Source organism: Ambystoma mexicanum, chromosome 9, assembly GCF_040938575.1.
Source record: "Ambystoma mexicanum isolate Mex_15411 chromosome 9, UKY_AmexF1_1, whole genome shotgun sequence".
NCBI lineage: Eukaryota > Metazoa > Chordata > Amphibia > Caudata > Ambystomatidae > Ambystoma > Ambystoma mexicanum.
In genome coordinates this window covers 386,471,174-386,493,184 of record NC_090931.1, presented here as the reverse complement: position 1 = coordinate 386,493,184, position 22,011 = coordinate 386,471,174, and positions in this window count along the sequence as shown.

The following is a 22,011-nucleotide window of genomic DNA, read 5'->3' as shown; positions in this document are numbered from 1 at the left end:
GAGAAAATAGAGGGTGTCTCACCAGCTAGTCCCTGGGGATCTCTCTCTCAGGTGGACAGGGCACAGCCATCGCCTTTGGATCCTGACCCTGGGGGTGGAGCAGTGCAGAAGGATCACCTGGGAGAAGGTTCTTCGGGGAGTGGGGTGAGATAGCCGATGGTGAGATGTGGTATTCCCCCCTTTTTTGTTCATCTACCCCATCCTATTTTTTAGGATTGTCTGAAGTCCCAACTCCCCCCCTAACCCCTTTTTTTATACAAACACTGTGCCAAGGAAGAGGGTGACTGAGAGTAACCAGACTAACTCTTTCATATCATACTGGACATGTCCCATTAATCGGGTCAGACAAAGCCAGGCACTTTACCCTGAGTGCATTCACCTGATACCAATTAGCTCTCCAAACATGAATAAAAGGCAACACCTAAAGACACACTCTGAGCAAGGCGGAACGTGAGAACAGGCAGAACAACTGGGACGAAGGCAAACCTACTAGAACAGAGCAACAGACCAATGGACAAGAGCAGGGGGGCGCAAACCCCAAGGCGTCCCTACTGGAGGTTCTTGCCTCCAACAGACCACACAAGACACATGGAGAAGGCCAGATCACACAAGTGAAGATTGCATTGTATTTCAAGGACACAGCAACCCTTCTGGGTGAACGGCAGAGTTGGGGAGTTACTAACCTTGACTCGAAAATCAGGAATTGGAAAACAAGAAAGAAGTGCACATAGCCAGTGAGTTGACAAGCGACCTGAGAGACCGGTGTGTGTTATAGTGAATGAAGTAGCAAAATCATATCGCAAGTAAAAGCTGCACGCGTGTGGGTTGGGTGAGACATGAAGAAAGGCAGACCTGTGAATGAACTTTAAAGTGAAATACAGCTGCAAGATTAGTGATACTAAGTAACCGAGTGGTCCTGTGAAAAGAAGCAACCCATTAGAAAGTCTCTGTGAAAGGTGCTTTGTTTAAAGCAAAAGAGCGAACAAACAGCAAGAGTGAAAGTAAATAGTGAACGTTGAGTCGGAGTGGTCCTGCGTTGGTCAGTAAGAAAAACCATGCACATTTGAAAGACTTCGACAGCTGAAACTTTTCTGAGCTCAATTGAGGGAGACCCAAACTGCAGTAAGCTTGGGCAAGGGAGACCCCTTGCAAATTTGTGTGAACTATATTGTGAGAGGTCTGAGCCCGGCAGAGGGGGCCAACCAGAATTGTATGGTGAAAGGTCTGAGCCCGACAGAGAGGGGGACCATTGTGAATGTTTTGGTGGAAACATTATTTTGAAAGTTAGGGAAAGGAACTTTGAGCGTGGAAGGCCAGATGGGCCTTGATCCACGCTTGTGAACTGTGTTGGAAGCCGAGCCATAGTGTGTCATCCTGCCTACAAGGATCACCTTGCCCCGTGAAGCCTAACGTGGGGAGGCAAGCTTTTTCAGCCACATTATCATTTGAACACTGACTTTTCCTGTTACATACATTTTTGCCTTTTTACACTTTTTGTGCAAGAGATAGGGCAGGCATTCCTTTTTCATTTAGCATAGGCCATTTTGATTTGACAGACTCCACTAGGACTGTTTTATTTATCGTTTGATGGTCGAGACTACTCCCATCTTAGTTATAGGGCAGAATAGGAGTTTCTGCAACCCCAACATTTTCAATAAAGGTTTTACAAAATGTATCTATTGTGTCAGTGTCAATACTTGTGATACCATGCCTTCCCTGCACTACATTTTATGTGAAGCCAGCTATAAAGCAGTGTATGCATTCTAGAAGCACCTATAGTGAACATAAAGTGTCTACCTTCTGCAAACATTTCCATTCAATATAATGGCCACATTCTACATTCATCTAGATTCAATGCACTGGCTCCATACTACATTCACTTAGATTCGAAGCATAGATTACAATTCTACCTTAGTCTGCATTCCATGCAAATGCTGCATTCTACATTCAGCTACATTCAATAGAATAGCTACCTTCTACATTTAACTGGAAATGATAGTCTGACTATTATTTTCAGTCAAATAGATTTAGTGAAGTAGCTACATTCTGTATTCAGCCAGATTACATACATTGGCTACATTCGGTAATCACCTGGCTTTCACATGAGGCTATGTTCTACATTCATCAAGATACAATAAATCGGCTACACTCTGCCATATAGATATATATCATTAGTTGGTTACACTTTAACATTCACCTAGCTAATGCGTTGTCTACCATCCTGAGTCACCTAAAGACAGTAAGGAGTGTCTATCTATCTATTACCATTCACCTAGATAGGATATGAGGCTAAGCTTTGACATTCACCTAGATATAATACAGGGGCTGGCAGGATACCTAGAGGATGTTGTCTCTTTCCTGGCAGTTGAGCTGCTGATGGCTGGATTCATGGCCTGGTTATGGGCTCCCACAGTAGTGCCCTTTCGACTGAGGATGGGAGTTGTGCAAGGGAGCCGCCCCTGCCTCAGCCACCAGCCGCCTGCCCAGGTGACGCTGCCCATAGCAAGTAATTGGAAAGGGTGTCTTCTATTCATGTGACTTGATTCATATAGCAGTTGAGTGAACAGGAAGGCGGGCCTAGTGTCACGGCCTGGTGTCATTGTGTAGGCATGATCAGTGAAGGGTTCGTCGGGTTGCAGCCTGAAATAAAAGGTTCTTTTGTACCTCTGTATCCTTCCTTTCCAGGAAAATGTATCCCATCTCTCTAAATGGTGAAAGAGTGCTGACAATACCCTAGCCCATTGTGCTGATAAAGCAAGTGGCAATATTGTGACTGTGTAATGGTATCAAGTAGTAGACACAGACACAATGGATACAAGTTTTGAAAACCATTATTGGTATTTTGTTTGGGTTGGTAGAATTCCTAACTGGCCATAACTCTAGAATGGGAATAGTCTCAACCATTTAACAAATAACAAACAAGTCCAAGTCAGTCTGGTCAAATTGTAAAGGCCTATACTAAAAAAGAGCAAACCTTGCTATCCTTCTCAAAATGACAAATATGTTGAGGGAATACAAAAGGAAAATAGTGTCTAAAATGAAATATCAGAATGGCTTAAGTCATAACTCCCTTCCCCACGTTCAGCACCACAGGGTCTAGAGAGTTTCTTATAAAGGATAGGTAGATGGCACAGTACTATCAGCCTTGCACTCTTTGGCTTACTGGTACAATTCAAAAGTTCAGGCTTGGGCTTCAAGCTTCTGGTACCTCAATCACTCCCTTAGGCTTCGTCCGCCTTGTCATAAATACACAGTTCTAGTTTTGTCCTTCACTTTCCCGAACGTCAACTCAGGCTTCCCTCTGCCGGGCTCCAGCCTGCCTCTCGGTTCCCATTCACTTTCTCAATTTCTCACAGTTCTGCATAGGCTTCCCTGTGCTGGGCCTGAGGCTGTCTATTCACTTTTTGACTTTATCACAAAGTTCTGCACAGACTTCCCTCTGCCGGGCTCGAGCTTGTCATTCACTTCGTGGAGGTTCCCTTCCCCACATTTTGTCTTGGGTGTCTTTTCACTGTCGAAGACTTTTGAAAATGCAAGGATTTTACATAGACCGCTGCATGACCACTTCAACCTCTCTTTAAACAATTCTACAAACCACAATCTTCCTCATCTTGCAACACCAATGCCTCTTGGTACTTGTAGTTCTCAATCTCTTTAGTGTGGCCTTTTGCCTTTTTTAAAGTTCATATACCTTGCGCTCTTGGCATATTCAGAGTTCACATACTTTACTTTTCACTTATTCAACTTTTTTTCGGGATCACGGCTCCTTTGTTTTCTTTGGTTCCCGCTGTAATACATTCAACTCAGAACATTTCACGGAGACTTTCGAATGTGCGATTTCGCCTTGCAGGACCACTCTGTTACTTTGTATCCATTCCTTTTACAATTCAGCAATTGTGCTTTCTATTACATGTTTTATCGGCACACTCGCAACCTTCAACTTTTGAGTTCCAGTTACTTTTGCTTTTAACAGAAACAGGGCTTTTGTTGCCTTCGATAACTCACTGGTCATATTAATTGGTCTTCTTTCATCGACGCTCTTCATGCAGCAGTAAAGGCTGTTACCAACGCCTCCTCTGCTCGTCCACAACTCTGCCATTCACCCGGGAGGGTCGCGGGCTGCTTTTGAAGCAACTTGAAGGTTTCTCTCTTCTGATCACTCGGTTTCAGTCTTGGAATGCTAACGGCTTCCCGAAAGTGTGGAATTCTCACCTGGCTCTCTCTTGATCTATGCAACTGCTGATCAGCCCCTTGGCCTTCCAAATTCCATAGCCTGGTTCTCATCAGCACCGAAAGAGCTGTTCCTTCTCGTACCCAGCCTCGCTCAGAGTGTCCCTATTCATGCCACCTTTTATCCTGACAGGGAGTGTTAATAAGTGGCAGGTGTGTATGGTTAGGATTACTTGCCTGACTCTGCCTGGCCTCATTACAGGGACAGTGCCTTTGCAAGTCAGTAGAGGTAATCTTTCTGGCCTCATTCCTCATCTTCCTCGGCTCAATAGTGTTGTCCATGTAAAGTGGGGAGGAATTATGGGAGCTGTAGTTTCCCATAAAATAATTAGGGATAGTGGTTAGATGGGTTGTGGAAAAAGGAGGATACCATGTCTCACCAGCGGGTGCTTCTCCCCTACTCCCCGAGGACGCCCTACAGAGGTGATCCTCCCTCACTTGTCCACCCCCAGGGTCGGGATCCAAAAGCAATGGCCTTTCCCTGACCACCTGAGCACGTGATCCCGGGCACTAGATATAACATTCCTATTGGTATCTAACAGATGAATGGAGGGCCCTAGCAGAGTCACATTTTTTAAATGTAGAATTATTTTTAAAAACAGAAACTTCTTGTAACTCCAAGAGCTCTCTGGTTAATAAGGAAAGCCTTTGTTTGGAATGTGGGACATATGTCTGTACCTGGGATCCCCATATTTTTGTGTATGCTTCTAGCTAGTGGCTCCATCACCAGGTCATATATCAATGGAGACTGGGGGCAGTTGTGCCTGATACCCCAATGAAATGGTATGTTTGAGGAAAGTGTACCACCCCCTCTGATTTTTCTGATAGTGTGAACATAATTTCACATGAGGAACTTTAGAAAATATGGGCTGCAACCACATTTTTTTAAAGGCTCTTCTTATGTATTGCCAATTTATGCAGTCTAACACCTTCGTAGTATCTACCAAAATGAGGGCACAAGAATACAGTAGAGTCTATAATATGATCACATGTTATCCTGTATGCCTATATCTGAGAAAAACTGTGACTGGTTCATCTCTACTGGTTTAGCGTAAATCAAAGTCATTCTGTTAGCCAACACTATAGAATAGATGCATGTTTTGTAATGGGTAGATCAATCTGGGGTAGGATGTGCCTCTTGCATGATCTTTATCTGGCTTGGCAAATAGGCTTAAAAGTGATCCACTCTTGGTGGGAGTCTCCCCCTTGGAAGATAAAAAGCAGTAAAAGGTTTATAAAATATTACAGAAAATCTATCAGGACCTGGAGTTCTATTAGGAAGCAGTTCCTTAGACATCAGTGCTATTTCTTCTGCTGTTATAGGTAGATCAAGGGTAGTAGCATAATTCTACGAGAGAAATGGGAGGGTAAGGAAAAACAGGTATCTTTCATGGGTACCAGATTTGAGTGTTTGAGCTGAAAATAAGGACTAAACATAATAGAAGGCTATTCAATTTTGAATCTTTGTCACCTGTTGATTATCCTGATAACATGAGACTGTGTTACGAGATTTGTTCAATTTCATCTTATAGAGCTTCTCCTTATCAGAACCAGTAAAGTAAAATGATTTTGCTTTAAGCAATTCATAGGAGGTTTGTCAGTTCACAGGTTTTGTAGTTCACCCTTAGGTAAGCACAATTGTTGGTATATCGTGGCCATGGTAATGGTTCTATGCAGAGATTATAGTGTGCATATTTTATTCTCGATACAAAAAACGCGTACGTACACCTGTTAGAAGTGATTCTCATGATCACCCTTCTAATTCTAAGCTTCCCAAGAGAGATTGGGAGAGCTATTTTCTTGGAGGTATTGTGACAAAGCTGGAGCTATTTCGCCTGCTATAGCCGTGTCTTGAAGGAGGGCATCAGTGAACCTCCAGGAGCGTGCTTTATGTGTAAAAGCAAACAAGGCATCTAAGATCTAATATTGGTAGCCTATGGTAACATTTAGGGGCAAATGAAAAATGGGTTTAGTGTCTTATTATTCGGTTAGGTTGGTGCCAGAATGTTTCAGTGATAGCCAAACAAGACAGTTTGTGAATGTTCTGAAGGCCGGAGATTTCGGACAAATTATACATTATGTGAAATCTTGTATGGTATCTGCAAGGGCTGAGAAGAGTATAATGGCACCATCTGGCAACCTTGTCCTTTAGGTATTCACAAACTTAGAACCTGAATTGGGAATCAGGACCTCAAATCTTCCCTTTTGTTGTATCACACTCGAATTCATTTCACATTTATTCTATTATTACTTCACCTTTTGAATTAATCCATGGTAATGAGTTCCCCACTCCGTTCCTCAGTAGATTAAAAAGATGATCCCTTCTTGATACTGGGATCGAAATGCAATCTGATGTAGGGATCTCCCACTTTCTTCAGGGCTGGAGACATGCACCAACTTCATTTTGTTTGTATACTGGCAGCGGAACGACTGCTGCGGTTTTTTCAGCAATTTGGAGGTGGGCAAGTAAATTGCTAACCCTTTGGATTTGGGATACAGCAAAAGATACAGCAAAAAAAAAACGACTCAAATCCAGTACCCTGATAGATGGGAGTTCTTACAGCTCTGTTGGGGCGGCCTCCTATTCCTGGATACTAGACATTCAGCTTTTTCAACAAGAAGTAATCAGAGTGCACATAAAATTGGTGCAAGTCTCCAGCCCTGAAAAATTACATTCATCTCCATACCACAGAAACTGATCGACTTCTCCTGCGACCTGAGTAGATAAATACGGATCAGGGAGATCCCTACATCATATTGCATTTTGATCCCAGTATCAAGAAGGGATCATCATTTTAATCTACTGAGGAACGGAGTTCATACACGAAACAAATAGACCTCCAAATCCCTCCAAAAAATAGGAGTTACCTTTGACGACTAGTCATTTTCCGACTATCATCGGTCTAGGTACGATACTATACATTTTAACTAGTTGTAAAATCAAAAAAACGCAAATAAAAAACAAAGAATGTTTATTTGGGAAGCAACACAGAAAATAAATCAAAATTTGTGGAAACCTGAAGGTAAAACTCAGGAACTCATTACCATGGATTAATTCAAAAGGTGAAGTAACCTTGTTCTTTAGCCACACCTACTATTCCTTAGCAAAGAATATGGCTGGATTTTGTGTTTGAACTGCCATAATCTGCAGAAAATACTTGTTGCCAAGGGTTCAATTGGAGGTGATCTTCTCCCCTGTAATACTCACATTTGTGGATCTAATTATACGATCATGCTGATGAATTAAAATGAATTAATTTTGGTTGTGAAACTCCTAGATTAACTGTACATAGTTATATTCTAGATCTACTGCACCTGATGAAGGGAGGTGTTGTTCCTGAAACGCGTTGTGCTCATCAAATTGAAAAGATAAAAAATAGTTCTAAACAGAATTTGCTCTATTGAACTGTTCTTTTGTAGAACTTTTTTTTAAATTTTTTTTAAATTTTAGTAATTAGAACAGGACTGAACAATAAATCACAACGTATCATAACACAGCATAAAGGATATAAACATGTAGGAATAGAAAAAGAAAGAAAAAATAAATAAAAAAATAAAAAAATAACAAAAAAACTTAAATATACAATTTAACGATAAACTAGTACCTACTCAAAAAAGCTACCCAGACCTTCGTATATAAACTCAATTTTCCCATTTTTCTGTATATACATTTTGCAATATTCGCTAAGCAGTTCATTTCTGTAATCCAATCCTCCAATATTGGTGAGACACATGATTTCCAGCTCCTCAAAATCATTTTTTTGCAAATAGAAGCACCGCTGAACAAACATTTCTTTTCCGATAGTGAAAGGTCGTCAAGTAAATCATCGCAGCCTAGCACCATAGTCTTAAAATCCAAGTCAACATTTTGGTTCAGAACCCCGAGACAAATAATACAAACCTCATGCCAAAAACCACGAACCCTCACACAGTCCCACAGCAAATGTTCCATACTGCCTTTCTCACTCCAGCAACACCAACAAACATCAGAATCAGACAAACCTCTATTTTTAAGCCTTTCCGGGCTCCAAAAAACTCTATTGAGAATTTTAATTTGTCTCGAACTTTCAGTCAAACTTATTGAACAAAGCTTCACATTCGCACACATCACAAGCCACAGGTCAGAAGTGATTTCACAACCCACTCTTCTGCTCCATTCATTAAGTAAATCAGTATTCTCTTTATAATTCGATACAATTCGATGATAAACCCTACTCGCAAGTGACTGAACGCCAGTAGTGAAAAGTTCAACATTCGCATCCCTGTCACAATGCACTTCACCAATACATCTCTTCAATTTCCTGAAGTCCGAGATAGAAACATTTTCAACAGTAAAAGTAGCACTTAACTCAGCAAAGTCAATCCATTTTCCATCTTTAAAAACATCACTAATCCATTGAATTCCGCCAAGAAAACACTCTGGCCAAAACAACAACTTGCCATTGTCCGTTATAGCTTTATTCAACCACAGAGATGCATCAGGCGATTTCAGAGCAACCGAGCCACACATATAGATATTCTTCCAAACGTCTCTTAGAAACTCCGTCAAGGGGCATCTACTACCATGTTTGCTAACAGTCGTGAATATCGCTCTTGGGGCGAGTGGGCCCATCACACTTGCCTCTGCCATCGCCCACACACTAGGAGAATCCTTCAAAAAAGGAAGAAAAAATTGGCACGAGAAGGCCAAATGATATGCCTTAAAATTTGGGACACCTAGTCCCCCCTTCTCAACCATAAGCTGGAGTTTCCAAAGCTTCAGTCTTGGCGGTTTCTCATCCCAAAGAAAGGACTGGAGAGTGGTATCAATCAACTTCCAAAAAGATTGACCAATTTTCAGGGGAAGCATACTCAGAATATAATTAATTTTTGGTGCAGAATTCATCTTTAGCGCATTTACCTTACCCCACAGAGATAGATGCAATACTGACCACCTTTGGACATTCAATTTCAGTTCCTTACAAACCATACCCATGTTCTCTTCAACCATATCACTGACATCCGGAGTCAACCAAACCCCCAAGTACTTCAGTTTTTTCTCACACCATTGAAATCCAAACCCCACCACCAAAGACTTATCACAATGTGCAGTCACCGGCATTACCTCCGATTTAGACCAGTTAATCTTATATCCAGCCACTTCATGAAACCAATTAAGTGTGTTCATCAACGAATGCAAAGACAAATCCAAGTTCCTCAAAACTAATAAAAGATCATCTGCGTAGAACCAAATCTTCTGTTCAACACCGTGAAAGGAAACACCTTGCAAATTCAAATCACATCTCATGCAATAGCCAGTGGTTCAATGGCTAGGACAAACAACAATGGGGACAATGGACAACCTTGCCTAGTGCCCCTATGTAAATCAAAAGATTCCGACAATAAGCCATTAGTTTTAACATCGGCTGTGGGGCGAGCATATAAAAGGGCCACACACGCAATGTATTCTTCTCCCATGTTCATATTTCGTAAAACCATAAACAAATATTGCCACTTAATTCGATCAAATGCTTTCTCAGCATCTAGGGAGAAAATCGCCACGCATTCATCTAAATCCTGTGCATGGGACATGGTCAATAACAAATTCCTGATATTACTGGAAGTCCTACGGCCTTTAACAAACCCAGATTGGTCAGTGTGAATAAGCTTCGGCATGAGTTGTTCAATCCGTAAAGCAAGTAATTTAGCCAAAATCTTATTGTCAGTGTTTATCAAACTGATTGGTCGATAATTTGACGGCAAGTTACCTCCTTGCGCTTCTTTAAAAAGACCGAAATAGTAGCATGGTTTGTAGACGACGGGAGAAGTCCAGCTTCCTTGGATTCAGTATACATATCCTTCAAAAGACCCAACACCCTCTATGGCAGAATTTTATAGAACTCAACCGGTAAACCCTCAGGTCCCGGAGTCTTCCCAGAATTCAATTTACCAATGGCAAACCTGATTTCATCAATTGTGACCTGTCTGTTCAACTCTTCCTTCTCATCACAATTAACCTTTGGAACATCCAACATGCGCATGAAATGTTCACCTTGACCAGTAACATCAGATTCATTTCTATATAAATCAGCATAAAAGGTCTTAAAGACTGCATTAATCTCACGCGGATTAAAAGTGGTCACACCATTCCCATCCTGAACTGAAGTAATGGCACCCTCAGAGTGTTGTTGTCTCAATCTGTAAGCTAGCCACTTATATCACTTTTCGCCTCGTTCGAAATAAGTACACTTGATCCTATACAAATCGCTATTAGCTTTCATACTCAAAATGTCATCCAGTTCCTTCTTCAGCTTCCTTAACTCATTCCTCTTACCATCATCATTCGGAGTACACACCAATTCTCTCGTCACCTCAATAATACGAGCATCAATATCCGAAGACAACCTATCCATTTTCTTCCTTTTGCTGCTAGACAAACTTAGAGCAAGACCTTGCATTGTACTTTTAAAGGCTTCCCAGATAGTTCTTTTACTAAGTTCTTCCGAAGTATTTTCCAACACAAAAAATTCAGCTTCAGTCCGAAGCTTCTCCAATAGGACATCATCATATAAAATTGATGTATTCATTTTCCATTGAAACGATCTACAGCACTCAAAGTTCAGAGCTACCCTCATAAAGACAGGAGCATGATCAGTAACAGCAATAGAGCCAATACTGCTGTCCAACAAATTCTTTTGTAGAACTTATGTATTTAAATCATTGTAATAATTTTAAATTACCATTTACTGGCTGTTTTGCAGCACATAGGTGTGCAGGGTCGGAAGTGCCAGAGTTCTTTCGGACACCATTTTATATTGTATATATAGGAACAGACCAGGATAATTTTCGTACAGTGAATGAAGTCAATGTGAATAAGGTTTACGCAAGCTAAATGGGTTGGTCTACAATAGGCAGAGATGCTCTACGTAGAAGATGCATCCTGAGCGGGTTCGATATATCCCTTGAACGAGTCTCAGTGGGTTGCATGTGAACCCACTGCCCCTCCATATCATTGCCCCGCACTACATCTTTCAACCAGTGGTTCTTATTAGGTATATTCAAACTCATCCAGTGTAGCAGAATACAACGTTTAGCTAGGAGAAGACACAGTTGTATACATTTACATATGCTGCCTAGAAGTGGGTCACAAATGTGGAACAGAGAGAGCAGTGGTAGGTGGTCAATAGTCTTATTAATCATTTCTGACAATATTGCACACACATCATTCCAAAAGGGTGTAAGTTGTGGGCAGCTCCATATCATGTGAAAATATTTGGCATTAACAGCATTACAGCGTGGGCATGCCCCAGTCCCCTCATTGGAAAACAGATGTAGCGTATCCGTAGTATAATGAAACCGGTGCAGTACTTTCAGTTGTATCAGTTTGAATCGAGAATTATATGACACATTACGCGACTCCATACACATATCAGACCACATCTCATTGGTGACGTCCAATTGGGGGTCTGCTACCCATTTAGCTTGTGCGTTGTAGTGTGGTATGTCTGCGTGAGTTTGGATTAAGTGATATAAGGATGACACTTGGCGTCGACTATCACTCGTCAGAACAAACCCCAATAAAGTGTCATTTTCTGATTCTACTAGGAAACAACTCCACATCTTCCCACATGCTCTACGCAGGCCAGCGTGTTGTAACCATTGCGAGGTTGCACCACGCCCAAGCCCAGGAATGTCAGTGGTCTCAATGAAGTTGCCCTCAGAATACAATGAACCTAATTTTTGGAACCCATGTCATGTCCAATCTCCACGAGACTAGCATCAACGCACGGTAAGGAGGGGATGCAATTCCAAAGGGGGAAATTCTCATGATATGGGGCAGGCACTCCTATCTCCCTCCATATCTAGCGCCAAGATAACGCTTTGGTACTAGCAGGGTCAAATCCAGTCATCAGCAAGTTGAGTAGGGAAAACCAGCGATCGTAGATCTGACACCAGCCGGTTTCTCTCCAACTGAACATGTGGGTGCGGGGGGATTTGCTGAAATCAAACCAGGAAGCCGCAAATTGTGCCTGTGTGGCTGGCCAGTACCTGAGGAAAGTAGGGGCAGCGAATCCACCCCTGGAATACACCCCTGTCATATGGTTGTGTTACGGTACCCCACTTCAACCGCACTGCCCCAGAGTGCCACACGAATTTACAAATTTCACTTTCTAGCTCCTGAAAGAAAAGACACCCAGGCCACAACGTTATATTTAAGAAGAAATACAGAAGTTTAGGGAGTACTGTCATCTTAAGGAGCACTATTTTGCCAGCCATAGTGATGGGCAGGTGGGACCAGTTTGTGAGTTTGGTTCGGATATAGCGTAGTTGTAGTCGTGCAGCCTGGGAGCATGTCTTGCGATCGCCACCCCGAGATAGCTGATAGTTACAGGGGTCCATTTAAATCCCTGTAAATCTTGAGGCTGGGCAGTAGCATCGGTAAGGGGAAATAGCTCTGATTTGTTGCAATTCACGTGGACCCCCAAGACTACTCTGAAGTGCTAAATATCCTGCATAATAGGCATTAAGTGTTCTCGGGGGTTCCGTATGTATAATAATGCATCGTCTGCGTAGAAAGAAATGATGTGTGGCTCCCCTGCGATTCTGATCCCTCGATGTCTATGTTTGAGTCTGATTGCTTCTGCCAATGGTTCAATGATGATAGCAAATATTAGGGCGACAGAGGGGCCTCCCTGTTGGGTGCCTCTGCCTATCGCAAAGTTTGATGAAAGCAACCCATTAGTATGTACCTTAGCCACTGGTGATGAATACAAGAGGTGTAAAGCCGCAAGAAACCCCTGGCCAAATCCACACTTCGACAGTACAGTGTACATGAATTGCCAAGACACAGAATCAAATGCCTTTTGAATATCAAGTGTAGCGGCCACCGCCTGGACTTCAGGATCTGTCTGTGCCAATACATTGAAAAGGCACCATAGATTCAGTGCCATGGATCTACCAGGGATGAACCCCGATTGGTCCGGGTTAATAAGGTATGTCATAACTGGCATCAGACGGGTGGCCAGTATTCTGACAAGATTTTTTACATCTGTGTTCATTTAGGAGAGAGGGCGATAGGAGCCACACTGGTCCGTGGGTTTCTCGGGTTTCAACAGGACCGTGATAACAGCCTCACGCACACAGTTGGGGAGCGACTGAGATATAAGGGATTCTTGCCATACTCTAAAAAAGGTATGGTGCTAGGTTCTCCTTATAGCGTTTGTAGAACTCAGCCGTAAGGCCATCAGTTCCAGGGGCCTTCCGAGATGGCAGTTAATTAATTGCCTGGGAACTATCGGACAGAGTGATTGGGTGATCCAGGAGAGCTCTGGTGTCTTGTAAAAGCTGACTAAGCGGTAGAGCATCAAGAAACACACCAATTTCTGTATTAGTGTTATGGTCCGTGTAGAAATCTGTGAAAACAGCATTAATGGCCGCAGGTGTATGTGCCAGGGGTACGACATCCTTTCATCGCAGGATGTTTTTTCTTAGGGTTTTTTACCGCAAATTCTTTTTCGAAAAAACCCATCGAATTTTTTAGGGGGTTTAGTAAATTATATATATGGGATGTGGGTGTTTGGGAATAAATACAAATTAAAGAAAATGGGGGGTTAGGGAGAACGACCCCCCAAAAATAATTGAAAAAAAATTGTTTTTTTTCATAAAAAATATCGCGGTAAAAAAAACCACGAAAAAACAATGTTCCGACAAACGTTGTCCAAATTAATAAATAAACTGTGCCGTGGCCAGAGGCAAGTCATGCCCTTGGCCCCCGAGTAGCTCCCCCACCAGCAGAGGAGCGGGATGTGGGGAGGGCGGTTACTGCCACTGGTGCCCAGCGGCAGATATAGGCCTCAGCCACGGCCTTGTTTTTTAAATTTATTGGGTCCGTGGACCCGATTAGTTATTTATTTCCGCAATGTTGACCCGAAAAACATTGTACAAATAAATAAAAAACCAAGGCCGTGGCAGAGGAGCAGAACGGGGCAGGACTTACTGCCTCTGGTGCCCCCTGGTTATTTCCCCACCCATTGACTGTCTACTGCTAACCTAAACCCTATTGTCCTTACCACCCATTACCTGCCCTTCCCCACTCAATGCCCACCATCCTGGTATGTCTTAGAGCTTTCTCTATCAAACCGTAACATCAAACCACTATTATTAATTAGTAGTCTGTTGCGAGTTAATGGCTTAATTGCGTTTGTAAATGTTTTACTGTTAAAATGAAAATGTCTTAAGTGTGCCTTTCCCCCACATCTGTTCCTCGAAGCAAAAGTCCTGTAAAAAGCAAGTACTGACAAAGTCAACGATTTTAGCTTGTTCTTAGGTTTTGGGTAGGACTTGCATGGTGGTAGTCATGATAATATAGTCATGTAGTCATAGCTGGTTACAGAGGAAAGCATACCTAGTTACATCTTGGATACAGGTATTGCATAGACTTACAAGGTGGTGTGTGAGGGTATGACCCCTTATTCCCCCCGCCCTCCAGCACTATCTGAAATGTTGTCAGGCCCAGTACGAAAGTCGCTTGTTTTGTTCCTCCCTTCCCTTTCTCCGCCACTCTCCCTCACCTTTTGTTTTCTCCAGCTCTACCAGAAATGTTGCCAGGCCTAAATCGGTAGTCGCCTGTCTGTTTCCATTTCCTTCCCACTCTCCCCCTCCCTTCCTTATCAATGTCTTAGCTCTTGCTCTATCTGAAATGTCGCCAGACCGAGTACGATAGTTAATTTCACATCCTTACTGTTCATGGCCTGTAAGAATGTCATTAGGTCCTAAGTGTCACTCACTGGTGTGGGGAGAGAAATGCTCCCTCTTACGGTCAATCTAGAAATTGTTTAGAACATCTCACATTGAGAGATTACCCTACATTTGCATGAAATGAAGCAATAAAATAAAATTTCTGTGTTTACACCTGGAAAAACAGTTGTCCGCGATTTTTTGAAAGGGGCAAATGGGAAAACACTGATAAACACAGATTCTGAAATTTTTTGAAAACACTGGAAAAACACCTCCGGAAGTAAAAAAAAAATAAACCCCTAAAACAGGAAACCCTATACATTGGTTACACTCTAACAAATGTCTACATTCCGTACATTCACCATATTCTAAAATTATCTAGGGTTAATTTAGTTTAGTGGCTACTGTGAGAAAATAGAGGGTGTCTCACCAGCTAGTCCCTGGGGATCTCTCTCTCAGGTGGACAGGGCACAGCCATCGCCTTTGGATCCTGACCCTGGGGGTGGAGCAGTGCAGAAGGATCACCTGGGAGAAGGTTCTTCGGGGAGTGGGGTGAGATAGCCGATGGTGAGATGTGGTATTCCCCCCTTTTTTGTTCATCTACCCCATCCTATTTTTTAGGATTGTCTGAAGTCCCAACTCCCCCCCTAACCCCTTTTTTTATACAAACACTGTGCCAAGGAAGAGGGTGACTGAGAGTAACCAGACTAACTCTTTCATATCATACTGGACATGTCCCATTAATCGGGTCAGACAAAGCCAGGCACTTTACCCTGAGTGCATTCACCTGATACCAATTAGCTCTCCAAACATGAATAAAAGGCAACACCTAAAGACACACTCTGAGCAAGGCGGAACGTGAGAACAGGCAGAACAACTGGGACGAAGGCAAACCTACTAGAACAGAGCAACAGACCAATGGACAAGAGCAGGGGGGCGCAAACCCCAAGGCGTCCCTACTGGAGGTTCTTGCCTCCAACAGACCACACAAGACACATGGAGAAGGCCAGATCACACAAGTGAAGATTGCATTGTATTTCAAGGACACAGCAACCCTTCTGGGTGAACGGCAGAGTTGGGGAGTTACTAACCTTGACTCGAAAATCAGGAATTGGAAAACAAGAAAGAAGTGCACATAGCCAGTGAGTTGACAAGCGACCTGAGAGACCGGTGTGTGTTATAGTGAATGAAGTAGCAAAATCATATCGCAAGTAAAAGCTGCACGCGTGTGGGTTGGGTGAGACATGAAGAAAGGCAGACCTGTGAATGAACTTTAAAGTGAAATACAGCTGCAAGATTAGTGATACTAAGTAACCGAGTGGTCCTGTGAAAAGAAGCAACCCATTAGAAAGTCTCTGTGAAAGGTGCTTTGTTTAAAGCAAAAGAGCGAACAAACAGCAAGAGTGAAAGTAAATAGTGAACGTTGAGTCGGAGTGGTCCTGCGTTGGTCAGTAAGAAAAACCATGCACATTTGAAAGACTTCGACAGCTGAAACTTTTCTGAGCTCAATTGAGGGAGACCCAAACTGCAGTAAGCTTGGGCAAGGGAGACCCCTTGCAAATTTGTGTGAACTATATTGTGAGAGGTCTGAGCCCGGCAGAGGGGGCCAACCAGAATTGTATGGTGAAAGGTCTGAGCCCGACAGAGAGGGGGACCATTGTGAATGTTTTGGTGGAAACATTATTTTGAAAGTTAGGGAAAGGAACTTTGAGCGTGGAAGGCCAGATGGGCCTTGATCCACGCTTGTGAACTGTGTTGGAAGCCGAGCCATAGTGTGTCATCCTGCCTACAAGGATCACCTTGCCCCGTGAAGCCTAACGTGGGGAGGCAAGCTTTTTCAGCCACATTATCATTTGAACACTGACTTTTCCTGTTACATACATTTTTGCCTTTTTACACTTTTTGTGCAAGAGATAGGGCAGGCATTCCTTTTTCATTTAGCATAGGCCATTTTGATTTGACAGACTCCACTAGGACTGTTTTATTTATCGTTTGATGGTCGAGACTACTCCCATCTTAGTTATAGGGCAGAATAGGAGTTTCTGCAACCCCAACATTTTCAATAAAGGTTTTACAAAATGTATCTATTGTGTCAGTGTCAATACTTGTGATACCATGCCTTCCCTGCACTACATTTTATGTGAAGCCAGCTATAAAGCAGTGTATGCATTCTAGAAGCACCTATAGTGAACATAAAGTGTCTACCTTCTGCAAACATTTCCATTCAATATAATGGCCACATTCTACATTCATCTAGATTCAATGCACTGGCTCCATACTACATTCACTTAGATTCGAAGCATAGATTACAATTCTACCTTAGTCTGCATTCCATGCAAATGCTGCATTCTACATTCAGCTACATTCAATAGAATAGCTACCTTCTACATTTAACTGGAAATGATAGTCTGACTATTATTTTCAGTCAAATAGATTTAGTGAAGTAGCTACATTCTGTATTCAGCCAGATTACATACATTGGCTACATTCGGTAATCACCTGGCTTTCACATGAGGCTATGTTCTACATTCATCAAGATACAATAAATCGGCTACACTCTGCCATATAGATATATATCATTAGTTGGTTACACTTTAACATTCACCTAGCTAATGCGTTGTCTACCATCCTGAGTCACCTAAAGACAGTAAGGAGTGTCTATCTATCTATTACCATTCACCTAGATAGGATATGAGGCTAAGCTTTGACATTCACCTAGATATAATACAGGGGCTGGCAGGATACCTAGAGGATGTTGTCTCTTTCCTGGCAGTTGAGCTGCTGATGGCTGGATTCATGGCCTGGTTATGGGCTCCCACAGTAGTGCCCTTTCGACTGAGGATGGGAGTTGTGCAAGGGAGCCGCCCCTGCCTCAGCCACCAGCCGCCTGCCCAGGTGACGCTGCCCATAGCAAGTAATTGGAAAGGGTGTCTTCTATTCATGTGACTTGATTCATATAGCAGTTGAGTGAACAGGAAGGCGGGCCTAGTGTCACGGCCTGGTGTCATTGTGTAGGCATGATCAGTGAAGGGTTCGTCGGGTTGCAGCCTGAAATAAAAGGTTCTTTTGTACCTCTGTATCCTTCCTTTCCAGGAAAATGTATCCCATCTCTCTAAATGGTGAAAGAGTGCTGACAATACCCTAGCCCATTGTGCTGATAAAGCAAGTGGCAATATTGTGACTGTGTAATGGTATCAAGTAGTAGACACAGACACAATGGATACAAGTTTTGAAAACCATTATTGGTATTTTGTTTGGGTTGGTAGAATTCCTAACTGGCCATAACTCTAGAATGGGAATAGTCTCAACCATTTAACAAATAACAAACAAGTCCAAGTCAGTCTGGTCAAATTGTAAAGGCCTATACTAAAAAAGAGCAAACCTTGCTATCCTTCTCAAAATGACAAATATGTTGAGGGAATACAAAAGGAAAATAGTGTCTAAAATGAAATATCAGAATGGCTTAAGTCATAACTCCCTTCCCCACGTTCAGCACCACAGGGTCTAGAGAGTTTCTTATAAAGGATAGGTAGATGGCACAGTACTATCAGCCTTGCACTCTTTGGCTTACTGGTACAATTCAAAAGTTCAGGCTTGGGCTTCAAGCTTCTGGTACCTCAATCACTCCCTTAGGCTTCGTCCGCCTTGTCATAAATACACAGTTCTAGTTTTGTCCTTCACTTTCCCGAACGTCAACTCAGGCTTCCCTCTGCCGGGCTCCAGCCTGCCTCTCGGTTCCCATTCACTTTCTCAATTTCTCACAGTTCTGCATAGGCTTCCCTGTGCTGGGCCTGAGGCTGTCTATTCACTTTTTGACTTTATCACAAAGTTCTGCACAGACTTCCCTCTGCCGGGCTCGAGCTTGTCATTCACTTCGTGGAGGTTCCCTTCCCCACATTTTGTCTTGGGTGTCTTTTCACTGTCGAAGACTTTTGAAAATGCAAGGATTTTACATAGACCGCTGCATGACCACTTCAACCTCTCTTTAAACAATTCTACAAACCACAATCTTCCTCATCTTGCAACACCAATGCCTCTTGGTACTTGTAGTTCTCAATCTCTTTAGTGTGGCCTTTTGCCTTTTTTAAAGTTCATATACCTTGCGCTCTTGGCATATTCAGAGTTCACATACTTTACTTTTCACTTATTCAACTTTTTTTCGGGATCACGGCTCCTTTGTTTTCTTTGGTTCCCGCTGTAATACATTCAACTCAGAACATTTCACGGAGACTTTCGAATGTGCGATTTCGCCTTGCAGGACCACTCTGTTACTTTGTATCCATTCCTTTTACAATTCAGCAATTGTGCTTTCTATTACATGTTTTATCGGCACACTCGCAACCTTCAACTTTTGAGTTCCAGTTACTTTTGCTTTTAACAGAAACAGGGCTTTTGTTGCCTTCGATAACTCACTGGTCATATTAATTGGTCTTCTTTCATCGACGCTCTTCATGCAGCAGTAAAGGCTGTTACCAACGCCTCCTCTGCTCGTCCACAACTCTGCCATTCACCCGGGAGGGTCGCGGGCTGCTTTTGAAGCAACTTGAAGGTTTCTCTCTTCTGATCACTCGGTTTCAGTCTTGGAATGCTAACGGCTTCCCGAAAGTGTGGAATTCTCACCTGGCTCTCTCTTGATCTATGCAACTGCTGATCAGCCCCTTGGCCTTCCAAATTCCATAGCCTGGTTCTCATCAGCACCGAAAGAGCTGTTCCTTCTCGTACCCAGCCTCGCTCAGAGTGTCCCTATTCATGCCACCTTTTATCCTGACAGGGAGTGTTAATAAGTGGCAGGTGTGTATGGTTAGGATTACTTGCCTGACTCTGCCTGGCCTCATTACAGGGACAGTGCCTTTGCAAGTCAGTAGAGGTAATCTTTCTGGCCTCATTCCTCATCTTCCTCGGCTCAATAGTGTTGTCCATGTAAAGTGGGGAGGAATTATGGGAGCTGTAGTTTCCCATAAAATAATTAGGGATAGTGGTTAGATGGGTTGTGGAAAAAGGAGGATACCATGTCTCACCAGCGGGTGCTTCTCCCCTACTCCCCGAGGACGCCCTACAGAGGTGATCCTCCCTCACTTGTCCACCCCCAGGGTCGGGATCCAAAAGCAATGGCCTTTCCCTGACCACCTGAGCACGTGATCCCGGGCACTAGATATAACATTCCTATTGGTATCTAACAGATGAATGGAGGGCCCTAGCAGAGTCACATTTTTTAAATGTAGAATTATTTTTAAAAACAGAAACTTCTTGTAACTCCAAGAGCTCTCTGGTTAATAAGGAAAGCCTTTGTTTGGAATGTGGGACATATGTCTGTACCTGGGATCCCCATATTTTTGTGTATGCTTCTAGCTAGTGGCTCCATCACCAGGTCATATATCAATGGAGACTGGGGGCAGTTGTGCCTGATACCCCAATGAAATGGTATGTTTGAGGAAAGTGTACCACCCCCTCTGATTTTTCTGATAGTGTGAACATAATTTCACATGAGGAACTTTAGAAAATATGGGCTGCAACCACATTTTTTTAAAGGCTCTTCTTATGTATTGCCAATTTATGCAGTCTAACACCTTCGTAGTATCTACCAAAATGAGGGCACAAGAATACAGTAGAGTCTATAATATGATCACATGTTATCCTGTATGCCTATATCTGAGAAAAACTGTGACTGGTTCATCTCTACTGGTTTAGCGTAAATCAAAGTCATTCTGTTAGCCAACACTATAGAATAGATGCATGTTTTGTAATGGGTAGATCAATCTGGGGTAGGATGTGCCTCTTGCATGATCTTTATCTGGCTTGGCAAATAGGCTTAAAAGTGATCCACTCTTGGTGGGAGTCTCCCCCTTGGAAGATAAAAAGCAGTAAAAGGTTTATAAAATATTACAGAAAATCTATCAGGACCTGGAGTTCTATTAGGAAGCAGTTCCTTAGACATCAGTGCTATTTCTTCTGCTGTTATAGGTAGATCAAGGGTAGTAGCATAATTCTACGAGAGAAATGGGAGGGTAAGGAAAAACAGGTATCTTTCATGGGTACCAGATTTGAGTGTTTGAGCTGAAAATAAGGACTAAACATAATAGAAGGCTATTCAATTTTGAATCTTTGTCACCTGTTGATTATCCTGATAACATGAGACTGTGTTACGAGATTTGTTCAATTTCATCTTATAGAGCTTCTCCTTATCAGAACCAGTAAAGTAAAATGATTTTGCTTTAAGCAATTCATAGGAGGTTTGTCAGTTCACAGGTTTTGTAGTTCACCCTTAGGTAAGCACAATTGTTGGTATATCGTGGCCATGGTAATGGTTCTATGCAGAGATTATAGTGTGCATATTTTATTCTCGATACAAAAAACGCGTACGTACACCTGTTAGAAGTGATTCTCATGATCACCCTTCTAATTCTAAGCTTCCCAAGAGAGATTGGGAGAGCTATTTTCTTGGAGGTATTGTGACAAAGCTGGAGCTATTTCGCCTGCTATAGCCGTGTCTTGAAGGAGGGCATCAGTGAACCTCCAGGAGCGTGCTTTATGTGTAAAAGCAAACAAGGCATCTAAGATCTAATATTGGTAGCCTATGGTAACATTTAGGGGCAAATGAAAAATGGGTTTAGTGTCTTATTATTCGGTTAGGTTGGTGCCAGAATGTTTCAGTGATAGCCAAACAAGACAGTTTGTGAATGTTCTGAAGGCCGGAGATTTCGGACAAATTATACATTATGTGAAATCTTGTATGGTATCTGCAAGGGCTGAGAAGAGTATAATGGCACCATCTGGCAACCTTGTCCTTTAGGTATTCACAAACTTAGAACCTGAATTGGGAATCAGGACCTCAAATCTTCCCTTTTGTTGTATCACACTCGAATTCATTTCACATTTATTCTATTATTACTTCACCTTTTGAATTAATCCATGGTAATGAGTTCCCCACTCCGTTCCTCAGTAGATTAAAAAGATGATCCCTTCTTGATACTGGGATCGAAATGCAATCTGATGTAGGGATCTCCCACTTTCTTCAGGGCTGGAGACATGCACCAACTTCATTTTGTTTGTATACTGGCAGCGGAA